Here is a 24,278-nt window from a genome sequence, read left to right on the forward strand (position 1 = left end):
GTCATCTGACTGTGTCTGCCTCTGCCATCTGACTGTGTCTGCCTCTGCCATCCGACTGAGGCTGCCTCTGCCATCCGACTGTCTCCGACGGATTCTGGCACTGACGGTCTGTGACGCTGATGGTCTCTGACCGTCTCTGTATTTGTCTCTGACTGTCACTTTGTCTTTGGGGGGATTTATTAGAGGTGTCTGAGAGCAGAATTGTTCTAGTTGCCCATGGCAAACAATCATAGGTCAAGTTTCATTTTCTCACAGCTGTTTATAAAATTGCAGCTGATCTCTGATTTGTTACCATGGGCAACTGGAACAGTTTTACTTCAGACATTTTTGATAAATCTCCCCCTATATCTCTATCCCTATCTTACCCTGTAATCTACTCATTGCCTATAGTAACCAATCAAAGTTCAAAGCTCATATTAATGACCTGTGATAAAACGGCAACCAATCACGACTCAGCTTCAAACTGCCACAGCAACAGCAGCAGACATTTGCTCCCGTATATATGGTGGTTAAAAGGGTTGTTTTTTTTTTTGTTTTTTTTTTGGAAAGGGTGAAAATTTCAGCTCAAAGTCTATGACATGCCCTGAGTCACAGAGAGCGGCTGTGCAAAATTTGGTGATTGTAAATGTGACAATGCAGTGAGTCCTTTAGCAGACATACATACATACATACATACATACATACATACATACATACATTCATACACACACACATACTCAGCTTTATATTTTCGATATTGTGGGCACATATCTGATAGTTAAGAGAATATTTAAACCAAATATAAAAACTCAGGCATCTTCTTGTTATTCTACTACTTTACACTACCTTAAAGAAACAATTCAACAAAGGGGATTGGGAGAGAACAGGACTAGAAGTAGGACCTGAGTAGTCCAATTAGTTCAACCAAAAAGGTTGATAGTCCTGAACATAGCAATATCAAGGAGAAAACTTGGGCTTTTATTTTTCTGTCTTAAAAAAATGACATGTATAAGATTTCCTAGAATACATCAGTATGTATTTTCTAAACATGCAGGACACTATTACTGTGAATCAAAGTAATCGCTTAAAGAGTAACTGTGATCTAAAAAAAAAAAACTTTTTAAATGTTGTCTATTCAGCAGCCTTCCCCCTGCTATCAGTCTCTGTCAGATATGCGTCAGATGGCTGCCAGGAGTTTTACCCAATGCCATTGGCAACTCTATCTCACTTCCCCTGCCTTCAGGGTGTGTCTGTATAAACGATAATCAATTGATTTTGCAACCCCTTCAGGGGTTCGGAACATCACAGGGGCTTACATGTGACAATTTGGTAAAATAATTATATCATTAGAGTTATGCTTTATATATTGCTCCTACTGCATTTTTTTAATTTACTCTCAGAATGAATACCATATGTCAGTGATGGCGAACCTTTTGCAGACAGAGTGCCCAAACTACAACCAAAAGACACTTATTTAACGTGAAGTGCCAACATGGCATATTAAGCAGTAACTTATTGCTACCTGTTCTTCCACATCTTTCAATCGTATCGGCCCCCTGAGGCCATCTATACAGTTGAAAGAAGGAGGGCAAATTCAGACTCTCGTTAAAGCTTCACTCCAGGGTCTCTCTGCAGAGGAAGAATGGTGGGTCCAGAATGAGGACCTCGAAAGGTATTGCAGTTCTGTCAACACCTTCTCACTTTCCCCACAGTTCCAAACAGCCAATGAAGTGTCACTTTGAAATTGCGCTGAGAGCAGCATCTCTTAAGTTGCCTGGGACTGCAGGAAGATTTGGTAGATTTGGTCCTATTTGGGGAACTCTGTCCTGGGGTGATGGCCTGAGTAACCACAGAGTGGCACTTCTGGCACCAGTGCCATAGGTTCACCATCACTGCCATATGTGTTTAGTGCTGGTAAGAAAAAGCATAAGAAAATGCATCATCTTCCTATAGATTCCTATAAGCTAGACTGTATCATAGCAGGCACTGCACTTCTATATGTTCAAGAGGACATTCCCAGAGAAATAACTGTAGATAGAGATATGCTGAATATCTCACCCCCTCCAGCTTTAGGAGACCCCACCCCCAAAGCAAGTTCTACCCACCAACAAAAACGGCATGGAAGAAAGGAACAGGAAATGTGGGTTAAGTGACTTGTGTGGATTCAGTGGAGGAGAGAGACATGTGGTTCTTCTCAGTGGATGAGGGGATTTGTGTGTGGATGAGAGGGGTGTGTGTTTTTGTTGTCAGTGCAGGAGAGGATGTGTGAGTGTTGTCGTGGGGGAATGTCTGTTGTCAGTAAGAGGGAGCTAGTGTGTGGTCAGAGAGGCAAGCTTGGACATTGTCAGTAAGCTAGTGTTGTGTTGTCAGTGAGGGGGAACTTGTTTGGTGTGTGGGAGGGGGGAGTCTGTTGTCAGAGGAGATGGGAAAACGTGTGGGGTGAGGCCACATGGCCTTGCCCACCTAGGACACTAACATGTCTTGTTCTGGCCCTGGAATCTGGCATCTGTTAGGTATTGGCACTGGGGATCTGTGTAATATTCCTTTGTGTGTGAAGTAAGTAGCAGAAAGACTACTTCTACTGCTACTAACTATTCCACAGTCCTCCCCTCTGCTTTGAATGACTGACTGCTGAAAGTATCCACTTAAAATCCTGATAAAGCTCCTGCTTTTAGCAGGGGGGAGGAGTAGGGATGGGCAGCCCGGCTCTTCTTAGAGAGCTGGATCATTTGGCTCTTATGAGTACTATCTCATTACAAAGTAAATGCTTTTCATGTGGCGAGCTTCCCATTCCACTTTTAACCCCTATTTTTTGGGTTGTAAGGTGGTGTTATCATGAGATAGAAACAGGGTTACACAGTTCAGGATGGTACTCTTTCCTAAATTGGCTCTTAGGAAAGAGGCTTCAGTTGTTCACCTGAAAGAGCTGGCTCTTAGAGGCATCTCGTTCATGAACAACCCATCACAATAGCAGGTGCTAACCATTGCGATTGCTAGTGTTGACCAGCTGCAAGCCGCTAAAGGCATTGACATCCTGAAAGGAATGGGTGCTGTCTTCTTGGCAGGGATTATTCCTCCCCATGATGTCATCGTAGAGCATGGATCCATCAAATTGACAGCCTGGAGTTTGTGTGAGTCTCTCTATGCATAGTCATTTAAGTAGATCTGTTACAATGTGCAAGTGTCACATTGTAACAGATCAACAGTAAATTCATCATATCCTACAATGTATTGCTGTCTGCAGAAACAGTAAAAAATAAGCAATAAAAATAAATAAATTAAAAATGTAAGAAAATTTTTTTTAAAAAAATCAAACCACTTCCCTTTACCTTTACCCCTAAAGCTCTATCAACTGTTACAGAAAATAATGTCAGAAACGTAAATTTTTCGCCATTTTGCAACACAAAAAATGTATAAAATTTTATCAAAAAGCTAAACAGTCCACAAATTGGTATGAATTAAAGAATGGTACCTTTACAAAGTGGAAAAAATGGAAAAAGATGCATCTTTAAAGGGTTAGACATATAATGGAAGTGCCTGTATATGTAATATATTCTCTGCCTTTGTGCTTTTGCCCTAATATCGGTCTTTTGAACTTCTTTTCATCATATTTTGTGTTTTACAATTAAAGTAGAATGGTAAAAAGTGTTATTAATTATGATTTCCGTTCCCTTGGGTAAAATAATTATTGCAATATAAAAAAATCTGTCTCCTGTAATTACTGAATTATGTAAATAACTCTATCGGCAGCCCTATAATAAGGTCTGATTCAAAGAGTCTATTTGGTGCTACTGATGTGAGAAACTTCTCGCCTTATTCGATTTTCTTTAATATACAACTGTACTTGATTGCTAAAGCGTATAGTACCTTTCATCTGCAGAAATCGCGCCCATGGGACCAGTAAACGTATTAATTCATCACTAGCATCCTTTTTATTGCTGCAATCCTTTGCAAAGGTAAAATAACAGAATTGGTTACAAATCAGAAAGCCGACAGTCGACTGATTCTCCTTTATCTGGACATTTTTTTTTGTTTCCGGACAGTCTTATTGTTGTGGTATCTCTTTTTTGCAGCTTCCATTACAAGCTCTGCTTTTGTCTTTTTCCAAACATAATGTGAGCCTGGTTAAAGTGAATTCAATATCACTATTGCTTTGGAGGTCTAGAAAAGGAAAAGACCCTCTGCAGGTTAACCTATAGCTTTTTTAAATGCCTCTTGATTTATCTGTCACCTGATATGCCAGTAATGAATATTTTTCATGGAAGGTGCACTTTAATTACTTTCCCATTTGACTTGCATTATAAGAACCTATCTAGGTAATTAATCTTACCAAGTATCCAATTTCTTCCTTTATTGCAGGCAAACCTTCTCAATTGAGTGTGCTTGAGTGGCTCTGTTTTACCACACAGACTTGCAAACCAATGTTGGCTACTCAGATTGCTATTCAGAATAGTCTCTGGGAATAACTATACTAACATGAAAACCCTTGTGTTTTATAAACCATTTAAACAGCATCTAATGTCTTCATTCAAATGTCATGCCTTATAGTATTCATAAAGGGTTATATAATAAAAAAATAAATAGAAATGGAGGACAATGCCATCTAGCAGAGATCATGACAAATTGTGTTTAATTGGAATAAAAATACATAATGGAAATGGAGCTTAAAGAATAGTATAATGCTACAGTTTGTTAGTACTGCAGCTCAAGTCCAAGTGTTTCTCAATAAATTTGAATATCAACAAAAAGTTATTTTTTCTCAGTAATCAAATTCAAAAAGTGATAGTCATCACTCACCGAGTGAAAATTTTCAAGCCCCTGCACCAGTTTTGTCTGATTTTGCACATTTTCACTACAAACTGTTTGCACATGTATTTATAAAGTGTGACATAATTCTGCATGGAAAGAGGCGTTCTGGCCAGAGTCGGACCACGCATCAATTGTATCATGCCGTGTCTGACAGAATTGTGTTGCACTAAAAATGTTGGTGCACTCTGTCGGAGCAGTGCAGGGGCAGCCACAGTAATGAAAAATGTGTGCCACAATTCAAAAAATGTGGTTGGAAAGGAGCACAAGCAACTGGCATAACTAAAGCCTTGAAAGGATTGTTAAGAATTGACCATTCAAAGAATAGGGAAAAATTTACAAGGAGTGGACTGCTGCTGAAGTCAGTGCTTCCAGAGCCACCACACACGGACATATCCAGGACATGGACTACAAGTGTCAAATTCCATGTGTTAAGCCACTAATGACACATGCAGTCCGACTAATAAAGGATTATCTTAGATAATCTTGGACAATGCCAGAAGCATCTTACCTGGGCCAAGGAGAAGAAGAACTGGACTGTTGATCAGTGGTCCAAGGTATTGTTTTCAGATGAAAGTAAATTTTGCATTTCATTTGGAAATCAAGGCCCCAGAGTCTGTAGGAAGAGTTGAGAGGCACAATCCAAGCTGCTTGAGGTCTAGTGTGAAGTTTCCATAATCAGCGATGGTTTGGGGAGCCACATGAACTGCTGGTGTATGTCCACTGTGTTGTATCAAGACCTAAGTCAGTGCAGCTGTCTTCAAAATTTACGAGCACTTTATGCTTGTCTCTGCTGATGAGCATTTTGAAGATAGAATTCTCATTTTCCAGAGGACTTGGCACCTGCCCTCACAACCAAAACTACCAACACCTGGTTTATTAACCACTGTATCACTATGCTTCATTGGCCAGCAAACTCGCCTAACCTTAACCCATAGAGAATGTATGGGATATTGTCAAGAGGAAGGTAAGAGACAAGAGGTAAATAGCATCACTTCAGATGCCACTTCCTCTGTAGTATCTAGAAACATACTTTTGGTGTTATATGAAAGAAAAGAATCTCATCTTTTAGATCGCATCAGGAACAGTAGCAGAGATTCAGGTAGTTAGTTGGAAATGCAAGCTGCAGATAAAAATTACCGCCTACTTTTTTTTAACTGTATGACTCTATACCTGCTGGTAAGTGCTGCGGTTGTGGGCGGCAGTTTAACTGCCATTGCAACCTCTTGGGCTGATACAAGTCCGTAATGACCAACTTAGACACAGTTATAAATGGAATAAACTGGCATCTTCACTGTCAGATAAAACTGTAAATCCCATACACATTTCAGGCTACAGACTTGCAAGAGGTGTTAAATGTGTTGGTCACAATTCCCTTTTTAATTAATCTTCAACAACTTTAATACTGGCCTGTAATGCAGGCAGCTTGGTGCGTTTTGAGGTAAATCTTTCACAGTGGTGATCCACTGATGTCACTGGTTCTGTACTATAGAGAGCAGGAAGGAGGTGGGAATTGAGCTGACATGGGCGTGAATAATTAAAATATTCTGAGCCCAGGAGGCTCATATGCATATTTATAAAACTTAATTTCTGCAAAAATGAAAGCATAAAAAGTTACAAGAACAGGTCCATAGTGAAGGGACATGCGCTGACATGTAAGTGTGTGTATTGTAATAGGGCTTTTTCTGGTGGTTGAATTTCTTTAATAGAGAATGGTCCACTACTTTGGGTGACGTTGAGTCAGTTTGTAGGAGAAGCTCTTGTCTTGAGGACTTGAGCAATCCTTGTGTTACATGGATACCCATTCTTTTCTAACTGAATTATGTGTCATTTTAAGAGAGTGGCAAATTTTATAAGTTGTAGACATAATACCATCTTATAGATAAAGTCTACCCTTGCAGTACAGGGGGAAAAATGACACCTCGTGGAGGCACTATACTCCATCATACAAAGCATCCATAGTACAGATTAATTTTCTGTGGGCAGTACTTATGTACACTGCTATATATGAATATATGGATGCACAGTAAGTTGCCCAGATACAGCTGTGTAGCTTTAAGTTTCTACAAATGAATAGTAGCGCACACACATTTCTATGCATTATTTTTCACTGATTCCTTGGTGGCTATATTGTGTAGTTTTCTGCCACTACAGATATGAGTACAGGTACAATCCCACTTGTGTCAAAATATGTATTAATATGTGATGATCTATAGTTTTTGCAGTAGCAATAATGTAAAATTCAGGTTCAGGTCAGGTTAAACTAAAGGACATACCACAAGGGGTTTCTGTTGAAAGATAATTCCTTGACATTTCTTCTAAAAGGAAAAGAAAGGCACACAACCATAAATAGATCCTTATTAAAAATGCTTGATCTGTGAACTTCTACAAGAAGGTACTTGAGGGAGAAAAGACAAAAACTTACATGGTGAAACCCTGCAGGGAGGCCAGAGATAATTAACTACATGTGTATCTCCCCTCTACAAAGTCTACAAAGCAGAAATTCATTCCTTGACATCTTTCTTTTCTTATCTTGGATTTCTAGTCTACTGCCAATGTATCTTTTGTTTTGTTTTGGTACAATAATTTTTCTTTTTTTAAGCTTGCACCATTTGACAATAATTTTTCTCAGAAGCCAAAAATCAAATTACAGCATATAAAACCTAATAAGAACTATAGCCATCTACCATCCTAGACATGTGCCTAAAGTATTTTATGGGAACATAAAATAACAGCCCATGAAAATCTATAGTTAAAATATAGTATATGTCAAAACTTATTCAACATATATACAAAATTTTGGTATCCACTATAAAATATTATTATTCATCAAAAGGATTGTTTGTGAGAATAAATGACACTGCTTCTAGTTGTCAAATGATACCTGTTGCACCTAAATCATTGCTGAAGAGCAGAAAGTAACGTAATAGAAAGTTATTGGGCTTGACTATTAGCTGGGTTTTATGAGTAATGGCTTTATAATACATAGACTAGTCATGGTGAAGGAATATTTGATATCAGAGTCAGAGAGAAAAATGATTTTAATTGTATATGCTTGCGAGCTGAGGTTTAATCATTTACAGAGAGGAAACCAATTAAAAGAACGCCTCTAAATGTTCAGTGTGTAGAAAATGATGTTCTTACAGCGTGCACATGGCAATTATCCTTTAAGAAATTCAAGAATGTCCATTAAGCTGAAGATTGCAAAAATTGTTTTTTTTTAATTTAAAGTATTTGTATATATATATTTTTTTTTTTTTACAAATTTATAAAGTAAATGTGGTTATCTACTTCAATACAAAAATCAAAAGTTTGATTGTGAACTCGTATGTGGCTGATATGTTAAAGAAATGTTTTAGACTCTTACATTGATTTGAATAGGAAATAAATGTTATAGTGTAGAAATGCCCTATTTATATGTGGAATCCGTAAAAAGAACTATCACTACAGATCACCATGTCTGGAGGAAAGGTGTTCTTTACAGATGGAGAAGTTAAACTTTAGAATGTCCCACACTAATAGGTGGTCATGGAAGAAACTATTGATCATTTAAAAAAGGGCAAGATGTTTTTCTAATGAGAAGTGCCAATGACAGTCCTAGTTCAAAAACAAACCTCTGTCACATGATATATGTTGGGTTCTTAACTACAAGCTTTGGGTGTCTGACTTTTGAAAATGAATGGTCGAGCTAGGGATTATTATAATTGCCAAATTTGGATTGGGGAAGGATAGTTTTTCCCTAATATTGGAGAAATGGGTCTGTCCCATTAGGGATTTTGGCTTACTCTAGATCAAATATGTACAATGATTGATTGGACATGATAAACATGTGTCTTTTTAACCTTCTCAATGATGTAACTGTGCATGGAGATCAAGTTACCTCTCACTGTTTCATGTCCAGTGTAGCACTGGCCATCACTGCTGACCTCTGTTGGTATACGGTGACACAACATCCGCAGAGGGCACTATCGAATCGGCGTGGTGTCAACATTGAGCTTCAGTATGCAAACCCCAAGGGCCCATATGTAGGAAGAAAACCCTATCCTTACAACCCCAATCACATCCCTCTTAATTTACTGGAATCAAGTTCAATATAATTTCACCCTGGTAGCGGTATGCATTCTTGGCATTCTAACGTTTTATGTTAAATATTGCACATTTATCTATTATGGGGGTTAACTTTTTGTACCCTTTTGTTAGCAAATTTCCTCAGTAAGTGTGTAATATGTACACATATACTTAAAGGTATGCTGAGCACTGTTTATAGTTTAATAATTGTGTAAATAATTTGACAATTTTTTATCATTCTTATGGTTTTGATTCCTGACCTTCATATTGTAGTATGTGGATACTGGATGATATACAGTATGTGTGACAATTGAGACCTGCACAGAAAGTCACGTTCAGGCACAGGTGTACAGCATGCTGACTTTGTAAGTGGCCTCCAGCAGTCTTGTTTGTGTCCAATATGTCAGTACTTTATTAGCCTATCTGTGTCTGCAGATCTGTGCAGGAGCCATGAGCCATGTGCACTAACGCCTAGCCAATTGTTCTCTCATTTGGCAGCCCTCACTTCTAAACAGTTGCAGGAAATCTGTTCTGTTTGCCCTGTCGCTTTAGCAGTTTCAAACATTCAAGCTGATAACAATATCAGATCAGGATGCTAGATGAATATTGTACTATGAGCTTTTATGTTTTTGCTATTGTAAGGCTAGATAAACTAAATACATAAAGGCATCTGTTGCAAATAGAAGTTGGATTTTTCTGGAGCTGGACAAAGATACAGGATTTACACTACAATATCAAGTAAGCAAATAAATGGCTTTTTGCACCATTAATTTTTAACTTGTTAGAATAGAAAAACAATACGATCATATTTTACAGCGTGGTGCATGGTTCGGAATAAGACTTCTTCTTATTTTAATCTTAAGTTCTTATACACAGAGGGGCAAACGTTGAGCCAGTTCCTTAGGAAATAAATTAGCCTATCGGTCTGGGAATATGAGAAGAAACTAATACATCTAGTGCGTAGAGGGGTAGCATTTAACATGCTGATAAAGAAGCTGAGTTGCATTTGGGGAAATTAGATTCCAAACTCCCTAGAATCCTGTCATCAGCAGTCACTGTGAAACAGCTTGAGTGTGTCTCACCTAGAATCCACAGAGAATATGCTAGTCATGTAGTAATAGGAGAGGCAAAGAGTGGGGTCCAATGGCATTAAAATAAGGATTGTGGAGTTGTTATAGACTCTTCTAAAGATAGTGTAATAATAACTGAACTATCTCCCTGAAAACTGGACCCTGCACTTCTTACCTGTATATACTGTATATCCTGCATTAAAGTCGTTGCATGTATTGTCAGTTAATCTAGCATTGAGGAATACTGCAAACAATCTGTCTATAATGATGTACATTTCCTATAATTCAAATTAGGAAATTACAATTTAATTTGTGGTATTCCCTTTAATGAAACAAATATATTGTACATCCCTCTCTTGGCCTTTTGTCTGGGCACTTTAAATGCTCTATTTAACCGTTTTAGGTTATTCATGCAGTGGGGATGACACCATATACTGTACAGTGTCTATTGTGGAGGTTAGGGTTGGCGAAATATTGCACTAGGTCCATCTTATATGGTATCCATAATTTTTTTACTTGCCCACATATGCCTCCATTTTTTTGCTTTCCACACCAACTAACAGCCTGTAAATGCAGTCATTAGCGCAGAATTGTGTAGCTCTACATATCAAAATTATTCTATAATTTAAAAAAAAAACAAAAAACTTCTCATTGCACTGGATAATAGATAGATGGAATTGAGGAGGAATCTAGGTATGAACCACTACTCAAGTGTAAACTGCCACCCGCTTCCCCTGTCGGCGCAGTACTTATAAAGCAGCTGCTGGCAGGGAGCCAGGTAAGTTAAAAGAAACAATTGTAAAGTACTACTACTCAGAATTTTGACAAAGGCATAACTCCAATTATCAGTGGAAAATTACTTTCTTGATGGCAGGTTCCCTTTTAGTTTTCCACTCTTATTATGTATTCCTGGGCTGTAATTTGTACTTTTGCAAATAATAAAATAAGTACTGTTATCTTTTATAGTTTTCTTTTTTTGCTGCTGGTTTTTTTTTTACGTTGTCTTTTATAAAAATGCTGCAGAAATATATTTTATTAAATGGTTTTGTGAGCCCCCATGCACATTTTATACTGACAATCTAACTTCATAGTAAATCCTCAATATGTTAGAGGTGGAGGTCTGACACCCACACTCTGTACATTCAGCTGTTTGGCTGCTTAAACCTATGTTGCTTAGTGACAATTTAAGATAGGTTAACCTAATCTTGTGTACATTTATGTGATTATGTACGAACAGTAATGTAAATGGTATTGTTGTACCAGCCTATTTTTGTTGTGAGACTGTAGAAATCGCCTAAACTTGGTGTTAATTTATTGTCAGATGCATGCTGGGATTTTCTGGCTTTAGCATGAAAGGGGTTTTTCCCATGAAAGTAAGTTCTCAAATTTTAATCAGCTAATGATGTTTACACTAAAAAGATAATTTTTAACCCCTTACTTTGCAATTTTAGTCATAGAAAAAGAGAAATGAGACAGATCAGAGATGAGAGAAGATGAGATCCACGTGATGGATATACACACAATGACACTCTCAACTCTGCATCCTCACCAAATTAATAAAATAGAGTCAGCTCTGCTATAAAGACTTTATCTGTCTGTAGAGTAAATCTCTGCACACTGCTGCTTGCCAGCAGTAAATGCCTATGTCTGACCTGGTCTTGTATAGCAGTGTGCATACAAGAGAAGGTATTCATGAGAAGAATCCGACCATGGTCAGAAGATTTACAGTCGTATCCAGGGACAACCATAATTGTAAATGCCTGGACTGGTAGAGACAGGTTGAAATTATATTTGTGAAATGCTGTATTTTTGCTTATAAGAGTAAGTTAGAGAATGGGGCACATTTACTAAAAATGGTGCAGTCCGTACTATGTGCCATTTGTCTGTGTGTAGTGCAAAGGGCACCAGATTCATGAATTATGGCTCCTGTTCTTCATGAATCTGGCGCTCCCGACAGAGTGCACCACTTTTTTTTTTTGTGCATCTTTAACATGCACAAGGTGTGCAACACACATCTGTCAGACTTTGCATTATGGTACATGGTCCAACTGTGCACTGAAATGCCCATTTCAGTGACTTAATTTGTTTCCCGTGAAGAACAGTGCAGCTGCAACTCAGAAGGGTTGTTTTCAACACATATGTTGCGCAGACATTTCTTAAATACATGTGCAAGCAGTCTGCACATGAAAGAATGTGCAAAATCTGACAGAAAACCGGCACAAGGACCTTAGTAAATGTGCCCCAATGTGGTATTTTGTTCTCTTGAGTATATTTAAAGGAAACCTCAGATGACCAACTATTAAGGTAGATTCTGTGGCAGGTTCTGTGCAGTAGCCAATGCTAATGCCCTAGCACAGAACTCCGGCTTTAAAGCCCAGTACGTGCAGCCGCCAGCTCTACAAGCAGCTGCATGCTGAAGATGTCATAGTAAGAGGGTCGAAAGAGGCTAATGTAGTGTGGAGTAGTAGGACCGTGTAGCTTCAGGTCACTTCGGCTACTCGTCGCCCCAGTAGCCTCAGAAATTTGTATGCAAGGGCAATAAAAGATTAAAAAAGTTAGCTGGAGTGAAGGATTAGCCCTAAAAGGGCTTGAATGATATCTATTAGATGAACCTGCCACCGGATCTACCTTAATAGGTAGATCCGTGATGGTAGGTATGCTTTAAGAATCTTATCTTCGTGGGAATACCCCTTTTTAAACTCTGATTCCCTCTAATACCACAACAACAAGCTTTGTTTTTCAGTCGTCAGTTAGCAGTAACCTCACTCTTTTTAGGGAATTCAAACACATTAAATTCCATGCATCAGGTTGGCATGTCTTGGGCCATTTCTGGTGACAACAAATAATTTGCAGTTGCCGTAAATAGTATTTTTATGTCTTTCCATAGAAACTAGCCACTTTACTGTACTTGACAAATCCCATTTTCACTAATCTGTAGGAGAATTAACATGTGAATAAAAAAACAAGATAAGGCTTAATGCGGAAAATGGTTGCCATAAAAGCAGAGATGCAGCCAGTGTAAATCTTTTCTTCCTTTTTGTGTCCTCTCAGTAACACTTTTTCCTCCTTCCTTTTTTCTCAAATATAGAACTAAAGCTGTCTTTGTGGCAAGCGCGCGTTAACATATTGAAGAATTTCTAAAATTAAGGCCTTTCTTAATGTAATCTCTTCAAGGAGGAAGGAGGGGTGACTTGCTAGGCTTTCATCCTGTTAAAGAATGACTGAAGGATTTAGAAAGTAACTTTTAGCTGATTTCATTGATGAGGTCAGAAAAGATCACATCCTGAATTTATTGCAGATTAGGTTTGATTAATCCGCGGACCGGCATTGCACCAGCTGTGTGCGTTGCTGTTTTTTTATTTTTTTTATTTTTTTTTTGAAAGGGGGATTAGGGTTGATTTAGTTTGGTTTCTTTCTTAAAGGTTGTTACTAATAAAGGACATTCCTTGTACAAGTCTGGCTTGGTTGCAGACTTGAACAAGTGAGAGAATTTGATGAATAGACTCCGTTGCTTAAGCTTATTGAGACATTGATACATTTTTTTGGCAAGACAGGAGTAGCGCTCTTTGATATCCTGGAGTCAGTGATGCAGAAGATTGAAAGTGTTCACTGCTTTTTTTTTTAGGAATTCTATTTGTTTAGGAATATTAACTGTGTTTTAGTAATGGGTATAACAACATGGAGGGGAATTTATCATTGTAGTCACGCAAGTTTTCTGGCGCACTAATGTCTCACAATTGTCTTAACTGCCAATGTGTGCAAAAAATTGGACTTTTGCCATCGTACTTCACTTTTCACTTCAGCCTACTTGCCCCAGATTTATCGAGTGAATCCAGGTGAAGGAGATGACTTTTCAAAAAGTCACACATTTAGGTGGAGATTTCCTCCAGTACACTCCTGGCATAGGAAATACTAAATACTTGGGTATTTGTGCAATAATTGACCTTTTTTTTGGCAAATTTTCACTAAAAAGTGTTATATTCAGTGCAGATATTAACACCTTATATGCCACATTTCTCAAGCTGTCTTAGCCATGAAATTAATCTGACATGCAAAAAGCTCCCTAGAATCTTGCACAAGAAGCCTGCTTACTTAAAAAATGTAAAAATGACTGTTGTAACAATAAGGGTAGGTCCTAATGTGACCCTGCTGTGCTTTTGATGATTATGCAGACAGTCTGCTGTAGATGTGTTGCAAATCCTACTTCAAATTTCACCACATACATTGAATTGAACATTTGTGACATGTTTGGTTTTCCATGGATTTTTTTCTTTAATTTGAATATGTTTGCAGTTAAAATGTTATTGAAAGCAAATGTTCTGTATACCACCATATCTTTTTTAAATTCTAAACCGTGTTGAATCGCCAGTAACACCTTGGTTATTGAGGGGTCACACAAGAATCTCTAAGAAGGATATTTAGATGTCTATTGAATGGATACATATAGTTATATAAGGATATCTTTACTGTTCTCCAGTCACTATTGGTATTTCATTAAAACCCATCCCTATAGTTTCCTCAAATGACCTCAATTTTTCGTGGAAGTGCAGCATTTTGGTTTTGAAAACATATTTATCTAAGCACTCACAAGACACATAATAAATGGTTAGGTAGTATTTAGAAATGTTGGCTTAAATGCTGAACATTTCAGAGATCCATCTTGGTAGCCAGGGATAACTAGGTTGAGGCAAGGTCTCAGTGATCCGTTACATAACAAGTCTGGTCTAAGATGAGCTGTTCATGGACCAGGAAGGTTGGTGGATGAAGTAGAATATGATACCACAGAAAGCACAACAAAGAAACATGCAATTACTTCCACTTGTACAAAAAGATCTATAATATGAAATGGCATAGATATTTTTGATAAAGCCTTTGTTTTTGAAGGGATTACGTTTACTCTGTTAGGCTACATTCACATGGCTGTTGTGGGACATATATATGGGCGACATGTATACGCCCCCCATAGGCCGGCAATGGGCACACGTGCGGCACCATACCGTTCTGTGCCCTGACATGTCCTATCTTTTCCCGTATAACGGCGCCGGGCGCCATGTATCGCTGTGTATAGCACCGAGGTGTGCCCGCTGTGCTACGGTACGGCGAGCACACGTGTGTGTGTGTGTGTGTGTGCATGTAGCCTAAGGCCTCTTGCACACTAGCGTTGCGTTTCACGTGCGGGTGCAATGCGTGAAAAACTGACGTTTTGGCTGCGTTTTTGTTCCATTTTTCCTTGGAGTAATTTGCGTTTTTTTTGCGTTTTCGGCGCATTTTTGACGCGCGATTCAATGGGAGACTCGAGCATATTTCAAAGGGACCATGGTTTGGGATTAAAATGTGTTATTTAATTGAAAAATAATGTCTTCTGATAATTTGCAAACATCGGCGATCTATTCTTCACTGTTCCGCGCGTATATTATCTCCCGACAATTTAGCAGATGTGAAGAACAGTGAAGAATAGAATAAAAACATTGTACACAGTGAACACAGTGAACACAGGATCATTTAAGATAAAAACACAGTGCAGAACACAGTGCAGAATAGATTACAGATGTTCGGCACATCTGCTTACTTGTCGGGAGATACGCGCGGAACGGCGCGAACAAAATAGCATGTGAAGAACAATATATATGTGTGTGAAGAACAAATTGCAGATGTTTAAATACATCTGCAATGTCTTCTTCACACATATATATTGTTCTTCACATGCTATTTTGTTCGCACCGTTCCGCGCGTATCTCCCGACAAGTAAGCAGATGTGCCGAACATCTGTAATCTATTCTGCACTGTGTTCTGCACTGTGTTTTATCTTAAATGATCCTGTGTTCACTGTGTTCACTGTGTACAATGTTTTTATTCTATTCTTCACTGTTCTTCATTGTGTTTTTTTAATTAAATGCTCGATCGCGAGCAGGGGAAATAATGTTATTCTGGTCACCTAGCAACCCTTACGTTTAAAACGCATTGCACTCGCATTGCACTTGCAATGATTGCGAGTGCAATGCGTTCTTGATGCATCTCCATAGACTTGAATGGGGCGTGAAAAACGCGCGTGACCCGCAAAAATAGAGCATGCTGCGATTTTGACGCGCGTGCAAACGAACGCAAGCACGCGCGTTAAAAACCACGCTAATGGAGAAAGACCCATTGAATACAATGGGACAGAGTGCAATGCGAGTTCTGAGCGTCAAATGCACGCGCAGAACTCGCGCGTGAAAAACGCCAGTGGAGAAGGGGCCTTAGGCCTCTTGCACACTAGCGTTGCGTTTCACGTGCGTGTGCAATGCGTGAAAAACTGACGTTTTTGCTGCGTTTTTGTTGCATTTTTCCTTGGAGTAATTTGCGTTTTTTTTGCGTTTTCGGCGCATTTTTGACGCGCGATTCAATGGGAGACTCGAGCATATTTCAAAGGGACCATGGTTTGGGATTAAAATGTGTTATTTAATTGAAAAATAATGTCTTCTGATAATTTGCAAACATCGGCGATCTATTCTTCACTGTTCCGCGCGTATATTATCTCCCGACAATTTAGCAGATGTGAAGAACAGTGAAGAATAGAATAAAAACATTGTACACAGTGAACACAGTGACCACAGGATCATTTAAGATAAAAACACAGTGCAGAACACAGTGCAGAATAGATTACAGATGTTCGGCACATCTGCTTACTTGTCGGGAGATACGCGCGGAACGGCGCGAACAAAATAGCATGTGAAGAACAATATATATGTGTGTGAAGAACAAATTGCAGATGTTTAAATACATCTGCAATGTCTTCTTCACACATATATATATTCTTCACACATATTATTTTTAAAAATAATTCAAATCTGATTTAGATAATGTCAGTTTCTCATGCCAGATTCCCTTTATTTTATACTATTTTCCGAGCGCGTTTTGTGCTTTTTATTCATAAATAATATATTTGACAAAAACTGTGCACACCATGCCTGACATTTATATATAATTTCATGTCAGGGACATCAGTGTTTGAAGTAAAATGAGTTAGCATGGTGCCTTTAAACACTGTTTAATTTTTAATTTTATATTTTTAATTGCTCACCTTTTTTTCCAGTCTGCTTTACAGATATTTCTAGTTGTGAATTACAGTCATGACGGCTGTAAATGACACATGTCACAAACAATGAATAATAGAATAAGGGAAAAGCACACATGAGAAGGCCGCATGGAATAGAGATGTCTCCTTGCCTTTGGGAAACATTAACAAATGCAGAGCCTGTGGGTTCAGAGCTCTTGTTCAGAAGCAGGTGGCATACATTTATCTCATGACAAATTGCTTACAAGTACAACGTCAGGCAAAAATCAGTGTCTGCTCTAGCGACTATCTAAAAAAAGGAGAAGCAGGAAATACATTGACTAGATTTGTTTTTCAGTAAAATTCTTATAAAAAAACAAGGAAGGTATCAGTAACACTTAGTGCCTCTTTGTGAGAATTTGCCATCACTACAACATATTTTCAAAGCTTCAGATTTGTGCCAGAAATGTCAAAACTCATTGAAGGAGAAACCTAGTCGTCTGCATTGGGAATCCGTTTAAGCACTTTTATATGCAACGTGACATAAGATCAGACCTGATTGATACCAATGTTGACAGTTGTAGAGAAAGTGGACAATGAGCTGACAACTGCGTTTGTAAAGTAGTCAAGCAAATCTGCTAATGATTTTTCAGCAGTGTGCCATCATCTGACACTGGAAGTTCAAGCTGGCTGGGAAAGGGGGCTTTTAGGCACTTTTGTGACCTAGTGATTGCATTATTGTAATTGATCCTTGGAGACTGCGCTACATGTAAATATTACTCATTGTAAATCTAAACGTTTCGCACCACCACAAGTAGGGGTGTGCATCAGTCCTAGGGATCCTACCACTGGGTGTGTAATAAAGTACACGTAAAGTTTCGACCACGTAGGGCCTTTGTCAAACACACTGTAGAAATTACTAAAATTGTGTGCTGACTGCATGTGTGTATGGCGTTACGTGCACACGGCATTATCCTACACAGCGTTCCACATACTTTCTGTTATTTTTACAGTGTGTTTGACAAAGGTCCTATGTGGCCAAAACATTACTGTGAACACTGTCTATTTTCAATACAAAACAAATGCATCTTCTACAGTGGTGCACGACCTTTACTTTATTGTAAATATTACTAAACTAAGACAACACATATGGATACAGTAACCATAAAATGTATGAATACTGTTAGAATGAAAACAGGGCCCACATAAACCTTTATAATGTGTATAGTAGTATGTGATGATGTCAAACTTCACAGCGATCAAAGAGGACTTGTCACAAAATGGTGATTTGATTTTCCCTATGCCCCTAATCAGTTTGTTTATTTTTTCCTAAACCCTTGTGACGTGTTTTTTTTACTACAAACATTAGCATAGTGAAAATGGTCATACTTGTTAATGTTCTTCAAGTAAAGTAAAGAACAAAAAGGTGTTCGACAGGGTCAATTGGCTGTTCATAAGATTGACCCTCAAATCCTTCAATTTCTCTGACCACTTCATACAGCGTGTCTTTTCCCTATACACCGTGGCAGTCCCTATACCTAGTGCCATGACCAAAGTTAATGGCACCCTTATGGACCACGTCCACACAAGAACGATACCCAGCAGGCCTAGCCACTCTCACTGTGTCTCTTTATACTTATGATAGAATCCCCCTAAATATAGGGGGGGGGTCATCATCACAAAACCACTGTTTGCCGACACTATGGGTCTGTGTTTGATGTAGGACATTCTGTCCTTGTTATCTTTTGGCTTATTTATTGCCTTATTAGGTTGCATTCCTTTTGTGTTTTGGCATTTTGTGACCCTAACCTGTATTGGGCATGTGGTCACCACCACAGAATTTTTACTTGATTTTAGGTCATTCCTTGACTGCTGGTGTTTTAATATTGGGGCACATTTACTTAACTGTCCCTGCCCGTTCCCTGAGATGCGATCCTCAACGAGAGCGCACAGCTGCCGCGATTCACTTACACCGTGCGCCCGATAGCCTGCATGTGTTGCTTCCTTGATCAGCAGTTCACCATTTTCTTCCCGGTGCATGTAAGTGCATTATATGCGACAATTTTAAAGTTAAATCCCGCAGTTTGTCCGAATCCGTCGGAATGTCCAACGCGCCCCCCCCCCCCCATTTCTGTGGAGTGAAAGCTGGCGCAATTGCAACACAATCCGGTTGCGTGCGACAAAAACCCCTGTTGAATGCGGCGCAAAACTGAAATCATCGGGAAAACCGACGGAAATGTGGTCCACGGACCCTTAGTAAATGTGTCCCATTGAGTTTGTAAGTGGTGCTTCCCTAAATTTTTGGGAAACCTGAAAGGAAGACTATAAGCAGAGAAGCAGCCCTCCACTCTTCTGCACCCTTCGCTGACATGACCACGCTCAACTGTGTAATACTTGTATTCATTGATGCACCGTGCCTGCCATTATAAGCACTTGTTACAATTACATCCCTGCATGGCCAACAATTGTAATTTCAAGTATGCCTTTTTTCCAAAAAGACAATAAAAAACTGTTTTGAGAGGAAGCGAAGGGCAGCATAATTCTATTGCCTACTTCAAGTTTACACCACACAAATTCCCTTTACAAAACCTGCCTGCAAATGATTATAGAAATGTGTTCTGACAAAGTAATAATATTTGCATTATACATATGGGTAATTCTTATAAATTCTACAATAGATAATGAATACTGACATGGTAAAATTTAAAGCAGATTCTCTGGTTATATTTCTGTAGATCCACAGATTATCAGTAGCATGGATTATTGTTACCTGACCATATTTTCATAAACCAATTGTTAGTAATCTACAGGCAGTCCCCGGGTTACGTACAAGATAGGGTCTGTAGGTTTGTTCTTAAGTTGAGTTTGTATGTAAGTCGGAACTATATATTTTATCATTGTAACCTCAACCAAATTTATTTTGGTCTCTGTGATAATTGGATTTTAAATATGTTGGATTGTCATAAGAACCAGGATTAACAATAAATCTTAACTACAGACACATTTGATAACTGTTATAGCTGTTTATTGTAGCCTGGGACGAAAGTACAGTAAATTACCAACATCCAGAGGTCCGTTTGTAACTAGGGGTTGTATGTAACTCAGGTGTTCTTAACCCCTTAGCGCTCTGCGCCGTAGCTGTACTGCGCTGAGTCCCGCGAATAGCAGAGACTATGCCGGTTCAGCGCTGTATAGCAACCGGCATCGCTAGCCGCGGGATTTCAACGGTAATCTACCGTTGACATCCCCGGCTAACACCCGCGGTCGGAGTGGGTTCCGATCACGGGTTTTAACCCGTTAAATGCCGCGGTCAACGCGACCGCGGCATTTAACATGCCTTCTGGGGGTCTTTACCCCACGATCGCCCCCCCCCCCCGCACCGTTTTCGGGGGGGGCGATCGCTGTTTTGGCACCTCTGGGGTCCGATCAGGACCCCAGAGAAGCCTGGAGGGTTTACCTTTAAGATGGCGTCTGTGACGTCATCTTAAAGGCAAAGTGTCAGCCTATGCATCTGCATAGGCTGGCACTGATAATACCCTGCAATACATTAGTATTGCAGAGTATTATCAAGAACAAGCAATCAGATGATTGCTTGTTCATATCCCATGGTGGATCATGTAAAAAAATGTAAAAAAAAATGTTTTTCAATAAAAAATTACTTTATAAATCACTAAAAATGCCCATAAGCCCCAAAACATATAAAGAGACATATAACACTCAAAAAAGTCTAAATCATAACACAAACCCCACATATATAGCATCACCGCGTCCGTAACAATCCATAGAATAAAACTAAATAACTATTGAACCCATATGATGAACGCCGTAAAAAAAAACCGTTAAAAACCCGCCAAAAATTATGATTTTTACCTATTATATCCCACTAAAAATGCAATAAAAAGTGATCAACAAAACATATGTACTCCATAATGATATTGTTGCAAAGAACAACATGTCCCGCAAAAAACAAGCCATCAACCAGCTCTGTAGCCAAAAACGTAACAATGTTATGCCACTTGGAAGACGGCGATGCAAAAATGATAGATTTTTCCCCACATTAGGGTTTTATTTGGCAAATTTAGTAAAACATAAGAAAAAATATTCATGTCTGGTATCCCCGTAATCGTATCGACCCATAGAATAAAGATAACATGATTATTAGTCTATACGGTGAACACAAAAAAAAAAAAAGTAAAAAATCCAGTACAGAATTGATGCTTTTCTACTCATGACCTCAAAAAAAGTTCCTAAATTTTCAACAATAGGTGATACCAACCCCAAAATGGTAACACTGGAAAAAGCATCTCATCCCGCAAAAAAAATGCCGTCACATGACCCAAATAACGGAAAAGCGAAAATTTTATAGCCTTCAAAAGGGGGCAACGAGAAAACTAAAATCCTGGCAGCAGCAGGGTGCTCCTTCCCTTCTGCGCCTCGCTGTCCCCCATAACACAAGTAATGTCCACATGTGGGGGGTCGCTGCACTCAGGAGAAATTGTAGAACAAATTGTATGGTGAGTTTTCTCTTTTTATCTTTTGGAAATGTGTAAATTTTAGGGCTAGATGAACGTGTAACCGACAAAATTTGACCATTCTAAATTTCACCGCCATTTTGATTCAATTACTATGAAGATCTCAAGGGGTTAACAATCTTTGTAAATGCTGTTTCTGATAGTTTGAGGGGTGCAGATTTGAAAATGGGTTGGTTATATAGGGGGGTTTGTTGCTAAATATGTAAAATTTGATTTCAAACAGTATTTATCCCCAAAATAGTCAATTCCGAAAATACGGAAAATCGCTATTCGATTTGTAAGCCGCGTGACGTCAAAATAAATTATCCAAACATTTCAAAAATTATGAAAATGTAAAGTAGACAAATGGGAAATGTTATTCTGCAAGTTATTTAGGTGGTAAATTTATCTGCCTGAAAACGCGGTGATTTTGAATTTCGAAAATGGCAAATTTTTCTAAAAATTCATCATTTTTTTTCTTTTTTTTGTAAATAAACGCAAAACGTATCAGCCAAAATTACCACTAAAATGAAGTACAGCATGTGGGGAAAAAACAATCTCAGAATCGCTTTGATAAGTAACAGTGTTCAAAAGTTATAACCATATAAAGAGACGCAGGTCAAATTTCAAAAAAAAGTTGCGAGCCTTAACCTGCAAACAGGCTGCGTCCTTAAGGGGTTAAGTAGGGGACCGCTTGTATTACATTTTATGTGGAGTTTACATACAGATTAAGTTCCAAACTAAACCTTTATACTTTACAGCCTTATGCAAAGAAATAATACATTTCTAGGCTGGGGGCACACAGGATCTGTTCTCAGTGGGTAAACAAAGCATGATTTACATTAGCAGCATAGTTGATAGATTATATACATATCCCATCAAGATGCTGCATTAAAACCCTGCAGGATTTTGTATCCATGGCATGCTAAAAATTGCTGCAGATTCAGGGTTCAGAATTCAAATGCCCGGCTCTGTTGTAGCAAAAGTGAGGCCTAGAACCATATCAGAAACTGGCTGATTTGGGTTGGACACTTTCCTTGGGTTATATTTTGGAAATATTTTTCAAATATTTCATCATATTATTTTACCGTATACTGGCTACAGTGATGGAACCTTTAGCACATTTGCTGGAGTTAATCATGTTACCTATTATTATTCCAAGCAGAGATTTGCATCCAGAATGTGGTGAAATTGCTCTGTATAAGCCCTGGCTAATTCATTGCTGCCTTCTATGCTTAAAACACTGCAAAGAATCATGTTTTCAACCATGCCTGATCTTACAGATTTGTTTGTGCCGTATATATGGCAAGTTTTGGAAAGCAGCAATTCAGCTACACAGATTTACTAGGGTTTATCAATGTATTGTATTGAGTAATGAACAGAACCTTGTAAATGTTATAACTGTAGTACAAAAATAATAATAAAAATAATTTCTGTTGTAAATATATTTTAGTCCAGCCTATATTTTCTATACAAGGTTAAAAGGGCTAGATAGGAGGAAATTTGTGAAAACATGCAGAATCTGTGCTGTTGGAAGTAGTATATGATTCATTTACTAAACATAGATTCATTATCTGTCCTTAATATGACCGTCCTTTTTTCATTATTATTTTGGCCCGTTAAATGACAGGTACTGAACAATTTCACACCGTTACCGCCATGTTTTTTTCCCTAGTGTTGCGATTATTTATCATGTGCTATATAAATGCCGATGCTTGTTATTGTATGTATAACAAGCTACACTAAACGCTGACCTAATACGTTTTTTAGTGCAAGCATTTGTTTTCCATTACATGAACAAAGTGACACACTGGTAATTCAATAAGTTAACCAGTGGCTCTGTGCTTGACAGCTGTTTGACCATACAGTAGGTTTCCCTTTTGTATTGAGTTTCATGCTTGGCGGTTGTCATGTTATACAGAAATGGTTTGTTAAATAGCCGGATTGATTCCAGAACATATAGACGCTACTTTACAGCTTTCAACAATACAAATAAGTCTGCGGTATTGAACACAGTTGATTAGTGGAATGTGATCCTGGAAGCAGATAACAGAAAGGCTTCTTATCCCCCGGCCACCTCGTCTGTGGAGTGCAGTTTGTATCCCTGTTATTCTTATATGAGTTCTTCAAATGAAAAAATCACTTGCATTTGTTTTTTTGTTTATTTTCTATTCATTAGGATTTACATATCGTTTATTTTTAGTGCATGAATTGGCTACATAAGCATAAAAACAAATTAATATTGTGCATTAAAACAAAGGGCTGCTTTAACATACTGATAACTTGTAAGAAATTAGAAATGAATCATATAAATTAGGAACACTTAAAATAATAGTTTCATACTTTTGTGAACAAAAGATCTTGCATAAAAATAATATACATAAAATGGGTCAGTAAACTTCGATTGCATCTAACTTGATGCTTTTTTGCATGTGTCCTGTCACAAATTTGTATAAATAAAAAGTAAATAAATGACTTTAGGGTAACCCTTTATCTCCATATCTGTTTTCCACATTTATGCCCAGGCTATTTTTGCGTCAATGCCTTCTACAACCTATAACTTTTATTTTCCAGTCACCAAAGCTGTATGGTGTCTTGATTCAGGTGCAGTATATTTAAAAAAGAATGCAACTCTGACATTGGTTTTTCTGATAGAATTTTCTGCATTTATTGTGGAACCTAAATAACATACAGTAAAAAAAAAATTCTCTCTGGATAAATTGCACACATCGCTACCAAATTTATAGGGGTTGTCTTCTTAAAATACCTTAATTTGCATAATTAAATATTTTTTTAAGAAAAATGATTACC

At 38.3% G+C, this 24,278-nt stretch overlaps 1 protein-coding gene and 1 long non-coding RNA gene across 5 annotated transcripts in view; one reads left to right on the forward strand and one right to left on the reverse strand.

Moving 5' to 3' along the window:
• Window positions 1–4,131, reverse strand: part of LOC140121852 (uncharacterized) — a 54,250-nt gene extending 50,119 nt beyond the window's left edge. Inside the window, exon 1 of the long non-coding RNA XR_011854208.1 lies at window positions 3,847–4,131. This is a non-coding gene — a long non-coding RNA (uncharacterized lncRNA). The remainder of the gene's footprint in view (window positions 1–3,846) is intronic.
• EPHA7 (EPH receptor A7) overlaps window positions 1–24,278 on the forward strand; it is a 127,428-nt gene that overhangs the window by 57,396 nt on the left and 45,754 nt on the right. The window lies entirely within an intron of this gene.

The sequence above is a fragment of the Engystomops pustulosus genome, chromosome 3 (assembly GCF_040894005.1).
Source record: "Engystomops pustulosus chromosome 3, aEngPut4.maternal, whole genome shotgun sequence".
Classification (NCBI taxonomy): domain Eukaryota; kingdom Metazoa; phylum Chordata; class Amphibia; order Anura; family Leptodactylidae; genus Engystomops; species Engystomops pustulosus.